Source organism: Typopeltis vanoorti, chromosome 4, assembly GCF_054136105.1.
Source record: "Typopeltis vanoorti isolate ZY-2024b chromosome 4, IOZ_Tvanoo_1.0, whole genome shotgun sequence".
NCBI classification, from domain to species: Eukaryota; Metazoa; Arthropoda; class Arachnida; order Uropygi; family Thelyphonidae; genus Typopeltis; species Typopeltis vanoorti.
Genome location: NC_143552.1, coordinates 129,860,866 through 129,873,080, shown reverse-complemented (window position 1 = coordinate 129,873,080; position 12,215 = coordinate 129,860,866). Strand labels below are relative to the sequence as shown.

General features: G+C 34.4%; 1 protein-coding gene across 3 annotated transcripts in view; it reads left to right on the top strand.

The window, feature by feature from the left end:
* Rev1 (Rev1 DNA directed polymerase) overlaps positions 1-12,215 on the top strand; it is a 293,568-nt gene that overhangs the window by 35,334 nt on the left and 246,019 nt on the right. The gene's annotated exons all lie outside the window — the stretch shown is intronic.

Here is a 12,215-nt window from a genome sequence, read left to right as displayed (position 1 = left end):
TGAAATTCACCAGAATTTTTTCTGTTTTTTCTTGTCTCAAGTCCTGAGAAAAACAACTCAAGACCTTTAATACATTTAAATGTATTAAATGTCTTGAGTTGTTTTGTATTGTATCATACAGATAAGTATATCATATAAATGAGTATTGTATCATACAGATTATAAATGATAATTAAATTTTTATTATGGTTTAATGAAACTGTTTAATGACTGCAGTGAATATAATGTTATTTGTTATTTCATCATCATCAAATTTCTGCCATGTGCCCTCAAAGGGTGTACAGTATATGATAGTACTACATGAAAAATTTAAATCATTACTAACTTCCTATCTACAATTTTCCTCCAAATAAGTATTACCTGTCAAGACTCCAACATTATCAGATGTTATATTTCTATCTGTTAAAAATTATAATGTGAAAGACCATTTAGGTATGACTGTCTTCAGAAAAACTGGGGTAATCTGAATCACTAGTTCACTCCTGCTGTACTGTCATTTCTAATATGTTCTGTACATATTTTTAACTTGCCATCTTCACTAAAAAGTGTGCCTAAATAACAGACATTTTTTACTTGTTCTATAGGATTCATTCAGTCTATTTTTATTTCAAATTTTCATACCAAATTTATTACAGCATTTCGTCATCATCAAATCCCCGCCACGTACCCTTAAGGTGTGCCATGATATGAGAGCATTACACGAAAAATTTACATCATTACTAGCTTCCTATCTACAGTTTTCCTACATATCAGTCTATTACTTGTCAAGACTCCAACATTATCAGATCTTATATTTCTACTGTCTAAGGCACTTTGTACTGCATCAATCCACCTATATCTTGGTCTTCCTCTGGGTCGTTTTCCTGCCAACCTGACAGAGAACACTTGTTTTGCTAATCTTTCCTCACCATCCTGTTTAAGTGACCATACAACTTGTGATTAGCTCTGCTAACGCATTTCAGGATGCTGACAATGTCAAGTTCTTTCCTAATATCCTTGTTTTTAACATGATATTGCCATTGATGCCATCTGTTCACATCACTAATCTTTCTCAGGACTCTCATATCTGTGGTCTCTAGTCTTGATCTTTGGTCAAGTGTTTTACTTCTGACCCAGCTCTCAGATCCATAAGTTAAAACTGGTTTGAACACTGTCTTGTATACAGCTAATTTAGTGTTCCGACTAATTTCTCTCTTATTCCATATGAGTTTATCCAATTGACTTCCTACCATACCAGCTTTGTTGATTCTGTTATCTATTTGTATATTCAATTTACCATCTTCACTAAAAATCGTGCCTAAGTAGCTGAAATGTTTTACTTGTTCCACAGTTTCTCCATTCACAACCCAGTTGACATTTTCAGTGATTCTGCCTATTTTCATTGTCTTTGTCTTTTTATTGCTGACCTTCATACTATATCTATAACAACAGTTATTCAATTTAGTCAGTGAATCTTCAGACTTGTACCGGATTTATTTAAAAGTATAACATTGTCCGCATAAAGCAAAGAGCTGACGTTAACATCTCCAATTTTAATATCATGTTTAATACCACTTTCCTTCATAATGTGATCCATATAGATAATGAATAACAGATGAAATAATGTACACCATTGTCTCACACCAAATTTAACATTAAACCATCTTCCTGTACTTCCTTCAATTCTAACTGCTGACTTACAACTCAAATACAGACTAAATATTGCTTGATATAATGCCCCATTGACACCATATAACTGTAATGTATTGAATAGCTTCTCTCTTAGCAGCTTGTCATATGCCTTTTCCAAATCGACAAAACTTAAATACAGATCTTTGTTATATTCCCATGCTTTCTCGACTATTTGTCGTAAAGTGAAGATCTGATCCTGACAGCCTCTATTTCCTGAATTTAGCTTGTTCTTCACCAAGCTTTTCTTCCACAATTCTTCTCAAACGTTTCTCACGTATACTTGTATATATCTTACCAGGAACACTCAGTAGGGAAATACCTCTGTAATTCTCACATTCAGTTTTATTTCCCTTTTTATATATGGGTACTATGAGAGCTCTACTCTAATCATCGGGAATTCATCCCTCTGTCCAGGCATTCTGAACTATGCAGAGCAGCCACTGTAAGACTTTTATACCACCATACTTTAGCATTTCTGGTCGAATATCATCTACTCCTGCTGCCTTTCCACATTTCAAGTTGATGGCTTTTTTCTACTTCAAATATGGATATGTATTCCTTACTGCATGCCTGGTCTGTTTTTTACCACTGTGCTGTCATCACTGCTTATTTCATTTAGCAGTTTTTTCAAAGTAATTACTCCATACTTTAAGGATATCTTTTTCTCCTGTTTTCATGTCACCTTTATCATCTCTAACTCCTTTTACAGCACTGTTTCCTCCATTCCTAAGCTTCTTCAACAACCTCCAGGATATTTTGCCACCTTCTTGATATATACCTTCCATGTTCCTGACAAAGTCCTCCCATGACTTTTGTTTAGCTAGTTTTACACAGTGTTTAGCTTTCTTACATTTGTCTCTGTATTCTCTAAGAGCACAAGCTGACTTATTTGCCAGGAACTTTTGATATGCTTTCTTCTTTTCCTTCACTGCCTCTTTAACTTCCTGTGTCCACCATGGGGTTCTAATTTTTCTATCCTTGCAGACAACTTCACCACATGCCTCTCTTACTAAATTAATCAGTGTTTTCTTCAAGGCTTGGAACTGAATCTCCAAAGTTTGGTTCCTGTTCTCAAACACTTTTATTTTTTCTTCAATAAACTTTGTGTATTTTAGTCTACAGTTCACATCTGAGAGAGATGCTCAACTTTTATTTGCTTTTAAAGTTTCTTATATGTTATTCTTTTCAATATGAAATTCAATTTTATCCTGCTCAAGACTCAGAATCAACAAAGCTGGTATGGTAGGAAGTCATTTGAATAAATTCATATGGTATAAAAGAGAAATTAGTCAGACCACTAAATTAGCTGTATACAAGACAGTGTTCAAACCAATTTTAACTTATGGATCTGAGAGCTAGGTCAGAAGTAAAACACTTGACCAAAGACTAGAGACCACAGATATGAGAGTCCTGAGAAAGATTAGGGGCATGAACAGATGGCATCAATGGCAATATCATATTAAAAACGAGGATATTAGGAAAGAACTTGACATTGTCGGCATCCAGGAGTGCATTAGCTGAACTAATCTCAGGTGGTATGGTCACTTAAACAGAATGGGTGAAGAAAGATTTGCAAAACATGTGTTCTCTGCCAGGTTGGCAGGAAAACGACCCAGAGGAAGACCAAGATATAGGTGGATTGATATGGTACAAAGTGCCTTAGACGATAGAAATACAAGATCTGATAATGTTGGAGTCTTGACAAGTAACAGACTGATTTGGAGGAAAATTGTAGATAGGAAGTTAGTAATGATGGAAATTTTTCATGTAGTACTGTCATATCCTGTACACCCTTTCAGGGTACATGGCACGAATTTGATGATGATGATGATGATGATATTTCTATCTTCTAAGACACTTTTTACTGTATCAATTCACCTATATCTTGGTTTTCCTCTGGTCATTTTCCTGTCAAAATGGCAGAGAACACTTGTTTTGCTAATATTTCCTCTCCCATTCTGTTTAAGTGACCATACCAGCTGAGATTAGCTGTGCTAATTCATTCCTTGATGTTGACAATGTCAATTTCTTTCCTAAATATCCTTGTTTTTAATATGATATTGCCGTTGATGCCATCTGATCACCAAAGACTAGAGACATATCTGCTGTACCTAGTCTTTGGTCAAGTGTTTTACATCTGACTCAGCTCTCAGATCCATAAGTTAAAATTGGTTTCAACACTATCTTGTATAAGCTAATTTAGTGTTTTGACTAATTTCTCTCTTATTCCATATAAATTTATTCAATTGACTTCCTACCATACCAGCTTTGTTGATTCTGTTGTCTATTTCCATATTTAATTTAGCATCTTCACTAAAAATCATGCCTAAGTAGCTGAAATGTGTTACTTGTTCTATAGGTTCTCCATTCACAATGCAGTTGATATTTTCAGTGCTTCTGCCGATTTTCATGTCTTTGTCTTGTTATTGCTGACCTTCATACCATATCTATTACAACAGTTATTCAATTTAGTCATGGAATCTTGCAGACTTGTAGCGGATTTATTTAGAAGTATAATATATTCGGCATAAAGCAAAGAGCTGAGATTAACTTCTCTAATTTTGATATCAGGTTTAATACAACTTTCCTTCATAATGTGATCCATGTAGATAATATACTTCAATTCTAACTGCTGACTTATAACTCAAAGACTTTTGCTTGATATAATACCCCATTGACACCATATTACTTTAGTATTTTGAATAGCTTCTCCATTGCACCTTGCCATATGCCTTTTCCATATCTGCAAAACTTAGATACAGATCTTTCTTATATTCACATGATTTTTCAACTATTTGTCGTAAAGTGAAAATCTGATCCTGACGGCCTCTACTTGGCCTGAATCCAGCTTTTCTTCCACAATTCTTCTCAACCGTTTCTCAAGTATACTTGCATAAATCTTACCAGGAACACTCAGTAGGGAATTACCTCTGTAATTCTCACATTCAGTTTTATTTCTCTTTTTATATATGGGTACTATGAGAGCTCAATTCCAATCATCGAGAATTCGTCCCTCTGTCCAGGCCTTCTGAACTATGCAGTGCAGCCACTGTAAGACTTTCATATCACCTTAATTCAGCATTTTTGGTCGAATATCATCTACTTCTGCTGCCTTTCCACATTTCAAGCCTTTGATGGCTTTTTCTACTTCAAGTATGGATATGTATTACAGCCTGTTGAGTATTTTTTACCATTGTGCTATCACTGCTTGTTTCATTTAGCAATTTTTCAAAGTAATTACTCCATACTTCAAGGATATATTTTTCTCCTGTTTTCATGTCAACTTTATCATCTCTAATTCCTTTTACAGTATTCTTTCCTCCATTTCTGAGCTTTTTGAACAGCCTCCAGAATACCTTGCCACTTTCTTGATATCTATTTTCTATGTTCTGAACAAAGTCTTCCCATGACTTTTGTTTAGCTACTTTTACAGTGTGTAAGCTCTCTTACATTTGTCTCTATATTCTCTAAGAGCACAAGCTGATTTTTTTGCCAGGAACTTTCAATATGCTTTCTTTTTTTTCCTTCACTGCCCTTTGACTTCCTGTGTCCACCCTGAAGTTCTGATTTTTCTATCCTTGCAGACAACCTTGCCACATGCCTCTCTGGCTGAATCAATCGGTGTTTTTTCCAAGGTGTGCCAATGAATCTTAAAGGGTTTTCTCCTATTCTCAAACTCATTCATTTTTTCTTGAATAATGTTTGTATATTTTAGTCTACAGTTCATATCTGCGAGCTGCTGAACTTTTATTCACTTTAAAACTTTCTTACATGTTCTTCTTTTCAATATAAAATTCAATTTTATTCTGCTTAAGACTAAATGGTGTTCACTTCCAATTTCAAATCCTCTACACTCTTGTGTCCTGCACTAGGGAGAAAACATCACTATCAATAATAACATAGTCAATGAGACTTTTCTTATTCCCTGCCTCTTCAATCCATATTAATTTGTGCACATTTTTATGTTGGAACATGGTGTTAGTAATAACTAGTCCATAACCTGAGCAGAAATCCAACAGGTATTTGCCATTATTATTAGTTTTGCTCTTTTCTCCAAATTTTCCCAAAATGTTTTGTGTGACAATCCTTTCCTACTCTGCTATTTGTTATTTTATATTTTGAATTGTATTTCTCTTAAATATAATATAATAGGTTGTGCTTAAGGGTGAAAGCTATATAACTGAGAGGAGACCTCCACATAGCCTTTAAAGGAATGCGGAGAACCGACCAGGGCTTCTGACCTAATGTCCAATCCTCACCTTCTCGTGATACACCCTGTTGGGTATCTACCTGGATACTGAACAAATGAGGATGGGCTGGAAATTTGGGATTTAGCTGACCAAATTGTATTCTTATTGGCTTAAACCAAAATACAAAATGATGGTACAACATGATAAAATTTCATGCTGGCTGGGACGTTGCACGATTAAACAAGGGCCCCCATTGTCTTCGCCAGGAAACCATGGCGAACAGTGAAAAGTCAGCTACTGAAAAAATCTCAAAACACACCCCCCAACTCAACATCACCAGAGTTAAAGATCAGTACTATCAACATAAGAAGTCTGAATGGCAAAGAAATGAAGCTAGCTGAGGAATTGGATAGATATCAGATCGACATAATAGGGGTGACTGAAACAAAAAAGGCAAAAACTGATGACATCTTTCTGAGCAATAAATACAAAATGTATATTCAGGCAATGGCAATCAAGTAAAAGAATTAGTGGCCATAGTATTCAACACTAAATACGCGGCTGATCTTCTTTAATGGCAAGCAGTTTCAAGTAGAGTGATGTGGGTGTCGTGACGTTCTATTTTCATGTTATGTTCTAAATCTGCCATCTTGGTCCAAGTCACTCTTATCAATATAACAACTAATTTCAAATTGATCACCGATCCAAAAGTAGTGAAATTTATAATTATACTGCGCCACCCTATTTTTAGATTAGTCTATACAAAATAGTAGGATCAATTTAATTAAGTTAGCAGTCTCCTCATTTATTTAGGCCGAATTATTTACTATTCCACTTGGGGTTCCTGCAAGATTCGAATATTTATGAACGGTGCAATAAAAGGGAATTCAGGCAAACACAATATTTAGATTAACAAAATAAAACATTTAATATATGATATATATAACAAATACAAGAATTCTGCTTTAAAATGAAACAATACAATCAACTTAATACATCTTGCTAAGTCACTCATGCCAATTCAATGTTCTAAACTTTCACATACAATTCACAGTTTCAAAATCACAAACTTTCTTAACCCAAGTTAGTAAAACGAAACTTCTTATTTAAACAGTCTCCAAATATCTATCAGCTATATTTAATGTTTAAAATTCACAAGAAGCACTAATATTCCAAGGTAGACAATATTCCAAGCAATCTTATTTCGGACTTTGAACTTCGAAGATATGTTAATGTTAGAATAAACAAACAAGTATGACTACTCTTACCAGATACAATCTTCAATACATCTATTAATTGTGAGCACACTTATGAATTAACTTATTTACGTTAGCGGAACACATTAATAAAAATTCTTCAACGATTTTAGCTGAACTACTGTTAATTGCGCTTCACTACTCAAAAAAAAAACACATCAATAAGGCACTGATATCTTTCCTTGTTTACTTTTCTGAAACTAGTTAATTTCAATATAATTCTTCTCAGGGCAACATAGAATTAAGACGCAATCCTAGACTAACTGGAACTAATCAGAATTTTTCATTGAATGTCCAGTTCTTTATTTATCCGGATACGGCATTAATTTTCCTTTACAACACAGCTGACTTCACTTGCAGCTAAGTATATGATTCACTATGTTCTGGCTCACTTCTAAACACTATTCTCATGAATTTCTGCCCTAGAGAACTTATAATTTTCTTCCACTTCCTTTGTTTGTATCCTACCTTCCTTTCCGCTCCGCAAAAACTTCCTCTCTTCTCTCTAATTAAAAATCTTCTATTTTTTTTTTCTCCTTTCAGTCCGAAGGTCACGAACTCTTCGACTCGTGCTTGTTTATTTCATGCGTCTCCATGACAATGCATGAACGTAAACATTTCGCTAATGTAATACAACGCTCTACTCTTACATAAGTGATTACATAACATTAAATTTTCACAAATAAGAATAAACAGAATATTTGAGCTACTTAATCAGCGCTCTTTCATTACGTATACAATTATTTATAATACACTTTTCGTTACTTTACATATATATTTAGTTATCATAAATTTCTACACATATTATTATTTAATAAATTAATAGTAGGTTAAGTTTAGAATAAATATTTAAATAGTAATCCTTAATTAAGGAATAATAAATAATTTTTATACAAATCATGATTAATATATAATAAGCAATGTTAAATGTGAATGAAAAAAATAAATTACACAACATAGTTTCATTCACAATTTAACATGGGTAAATATCAGAATTGGGGATTGGACAATGAGACATATATATGCTTGTAGTCACACAGAAGCTTCTGTGTGACTACAAGCACATATATGTCTCATTGTCCAGGCACATATAAGGTAGAAATGGAGGAATTTTTTGAGGCTTTAGAAAAATTAACTGACACAATAAAAAAGGAAAAGTTGGTTCTTATTGGGGACCTAAATAGCAGAGTAGGAAATGATTGTCAGACATACAAAAATATTTTGAGAAAATTTGGAGAAAAGAGCAAAACTAATAATAATGGCAAATATCTGTTGGATTTCTGCTCAGGACATGGATTGGTTATTACTAACACCATGTTCCAACATAAAAATGTGCACAAATTCACATGCAGTCTAGAGGCAAGGAATAAGAAAAGTCTCATTGACTATGTTATTGTTGATAGTGATGTTTTCTTTCCGGTGCAGGACACCAGAGTGTACAAAGGATTTGAAATTGGAAGTGATCACTATTTAGTCTTGAGCAGGATAAAATTGAATTTCATATTGAAAAGAATAACATGTAAGAAAGTTTTAAAGCGAATAAAAGTTGAGCAGCTCTCAGATGTGAACTGTAGACTAAAATACACAAAGATTATTGAAGAAAAAATGAAAGAGTTTGAGATCAGGAACTAAACCTTGGAGATTCAGTGGCAAGCCTTGAAGAAAAAACCTTGATTGATTCAGCCAGAAAGGCATGTGGTGAGTTCTGCAAGGATAGAAAAATAAAAACTCCATGGTGGACACAGGAAGTTAAAGAGGCAGTGAAGGAAAAGAAGAAAGTATATCAAAAGTTCCTAGCAAATAAGTCAGCTTGTGCTCTGAGAGAATACAGAGACAAATGTAGGAAAGTTAAACACTGTGTAAAACAAGCTAAACAAAAGTCATGGGAGGACTTTGGCAAGAACATAGAAAATAAATACCAAGACGGTGGTAAGATATTCTGGAGGTTGTTGAAGAAGCTTAGAAATGGAGGAAAGAGTGCTGTAAAAGGAGTTAGAAATGATAAAGGTGACATGAAAACAGGAGAAAAAGATATCCTTGAAGTATGGAGTAATTACGTTGGAAAATTGCTAAATGAAACAAGCAACGATAGCACAGCACAGTGGTAAAAAAAAAATACATATCCATACTTGAAGTAGAAAAAAGCCATCAAAGGCTTGAAATGTGGAAAGGCAGGGAGTAGATGAAATTCGACCAGAAATGCTGAAGTATGATGGTATAAAAGTCTTACAGTGGCTGCATTGCATAGTTCAGAAAGCCTGGACAGAGGGACGAATTCTCGAAGATTGGAGTAAAAGCTCTCATACTACCCATATATAAAAAGGGAAATAAAACTGAATGTGAGAATTATTTCCTTACTGAGTGTTCCTGGCAAGATTTATGCAAGTTATACTTGAGAGACGGTTGAGAAGAATTGTGGAAGAAAAGCTTGGTGAAGAACAAGCTGGATTCAGGCCAAATAGAGGCTGTCGGGATCAGATCTTCACTTTACGACAAATAGTTGAGAAAGCATGGGAATATAACAGATATATATATTTAAGTTTTGTCGATCTGGGAAAGGCATATGTCAAGGTGCCGAGAGAGAAGCTATTCAATACGCTACAGTTATATGGTGTCAATGGGGCATTATATCAAGCAATACTTAGACTTTATTTGAGTAGTATGTCAGCAGTTAGAATTGAAGGAAGTACAGGAAGATGGTTTAATGTTAAATCTGGTGTGAGACACGGATGTACATTATCCTCTCTGTTATTCATTATCTATATGGATCACATTATGAAAGAAAGTGGTATTAAACATGATATCAAAATTGGAGATGTTCACGTCAGCTCTTTTCTCTATGTGGATGATGTTATACTTCTAAATAAATCAACTTCAAGTCTGCAAGATTTCCTGACTAAATTAAATAACTGTTGTAATAGATATGGTATGAAGTTCAGCAATAAAAAGACAAAGACAATGAAAATAGGCAGAATCATTGAAAATATCAACTGCATTGTGAACAGAGAACCTGTGGAATAAGTAAAACATTTCAGCTACTTAGGCACAATTTTTAGTGAAGATGGTAAATTAAATATGGAAATAGACAATAGAATCAACGAAGCTGTATGGTAGGAAGTCAATTGAATAAATTCATATGGAATAAGAGAGAAATTAGTTTCTACACTAAATTAGCTGTATACAAGTCAGTGTTCAAACCAGTTTTAACTTATGGATCTGAGAGCTGGGTCATAAGTAAAACACTGGACCAAAGTCTAGAGACTGCAGATATGAGAGTCCTGAGAAAGATTATAGGCATGAACAGATGTTATCAGTGGCAATATCATATTAAAAACGAGGATATTTGGAATGAACTTGACATTGTCGTCATCCAGGTTTGCGTTAGCAAAGCTAATCTCAGGTGGTATGGTCACTTAAACAGAATGGGCGATGAAAGATTAGCAAAACAAGTGTTCTCTGCCATTTTGACAGGTAAATGACCCAGAGGAAGACCGAGATATAGGTGAATTGATACAATAAAAAGTGCCTTAGATGATAGAAATATAAGATCTGATAATGTTGGAGTCTTGACAAGTAACAGACTGATTTGGAGTTAAATTGTAGATAGGAAGTTAGTAATGATGTAAATTTTTCATGTAGTACTATCATATCCTGTACATCCCTTGAGGGTGTACATGGCAGGAATTTGATGATATAATATAATATGACAATACATTAAGTGCAACAAAACTGCCACAAATAATAGACATTTTTATTAAAATTAATGGATTTGAATCAGTTTATTCTTAGAATAAGCCCATGTTATCAGGTGGTCCATTAGTTTAAAGGGGGTGGAAAACGCTATGATTAGTGAAATCGGCTTTCATGCCAGAGTGTATGATGAAGTTATTTTTATATTTGGATCGCATTTGATAACTTGTTCGGAATTTAAAAATTATGAACAATTATTTTATTTTATTTTTTCTTAATTTTGTAATTTCTTCAATTTAGCTACAGAATGAAAATAAATTAATCTGAAGTTTAGAAAAATAATATGAAATGTAAAAATGAGGAATCAGTAAGTGCAAGTATTGTCCAATGCATATTTCATGCAAGATAGAAATGAATGAATAATTTCAAAAGAGGAGCTGTTGAGTGGATATGCAGACATCAGGCATTTGAATAATATGCCTAAGTTAGTACCTCTGGTAACAAATAATGGATAGTTATTATAAAGCGTCAGGATAGACATAAGTCCAAAGAGCTTTTGCACTTTATGTGCACTAATGCCAGGAGCATTCATAACAAGCAGGAGGAATTTTTGTTATTGGTTAGTTCGTCCTGGCTAGAGATTATTGACATTAGTGAGACATGGCTGACAGAAGAATATATGGTCGGTGGGATAGAATGTGAAGGATATAGTGTGTTCAGAGAGGATAGAGAGAAAAGAATTGGGAGAGGAGTGTTATTGATTATAACTGATGAACTGCAACCAAAGTGAGTAGAAGCTCAACTGTAGGCCATTAAAATTAGCACATTTGAGGCTATCTGTGTGAACTAGAGGCCAGCAGAACAAAATATACAGTGGATTCTGCAAGACCAGGGGGATGGAAATGATGATGAATATAATATGCATCGGCAAATAGACTCAATAGATGGAGGGCTGGTAATTATTACAGGGAATTTCAACTATGGGAACATAGATTGGAAGGAGAAGATGACATGTGGGAGGAAGGAATTGAAATTTATGCAGTTACTAAGGAGTAATTAACTGAGACAGCATGTGATGGAATATACTAGCATTTTGAGAGTGCTCAATCTAGTAATTGCATCTGAGAATTTGTCTGTAACAAATATGATCATGTTGCTGCTAGCTGGGTCGAGTGATCATATTGTCGTGACCTTTTAGGTGGCTAAATATGTGAATTTTTCAGTTAAGACTGTATATGTGGAATTACAGGGCTGGTGAGTATAACAAGCTTAGGCAATTGCTTGGATCAGTGCCATGGCATGTGAAATTGCAAGGGCTAGATGCTGACAGTGCATGGGAAGTGGTAAAAAAGTGTTTGAGGGAAATAATGGCAGAGTGCATACTTAAGTCAGGAGGGTAAATCAAGTG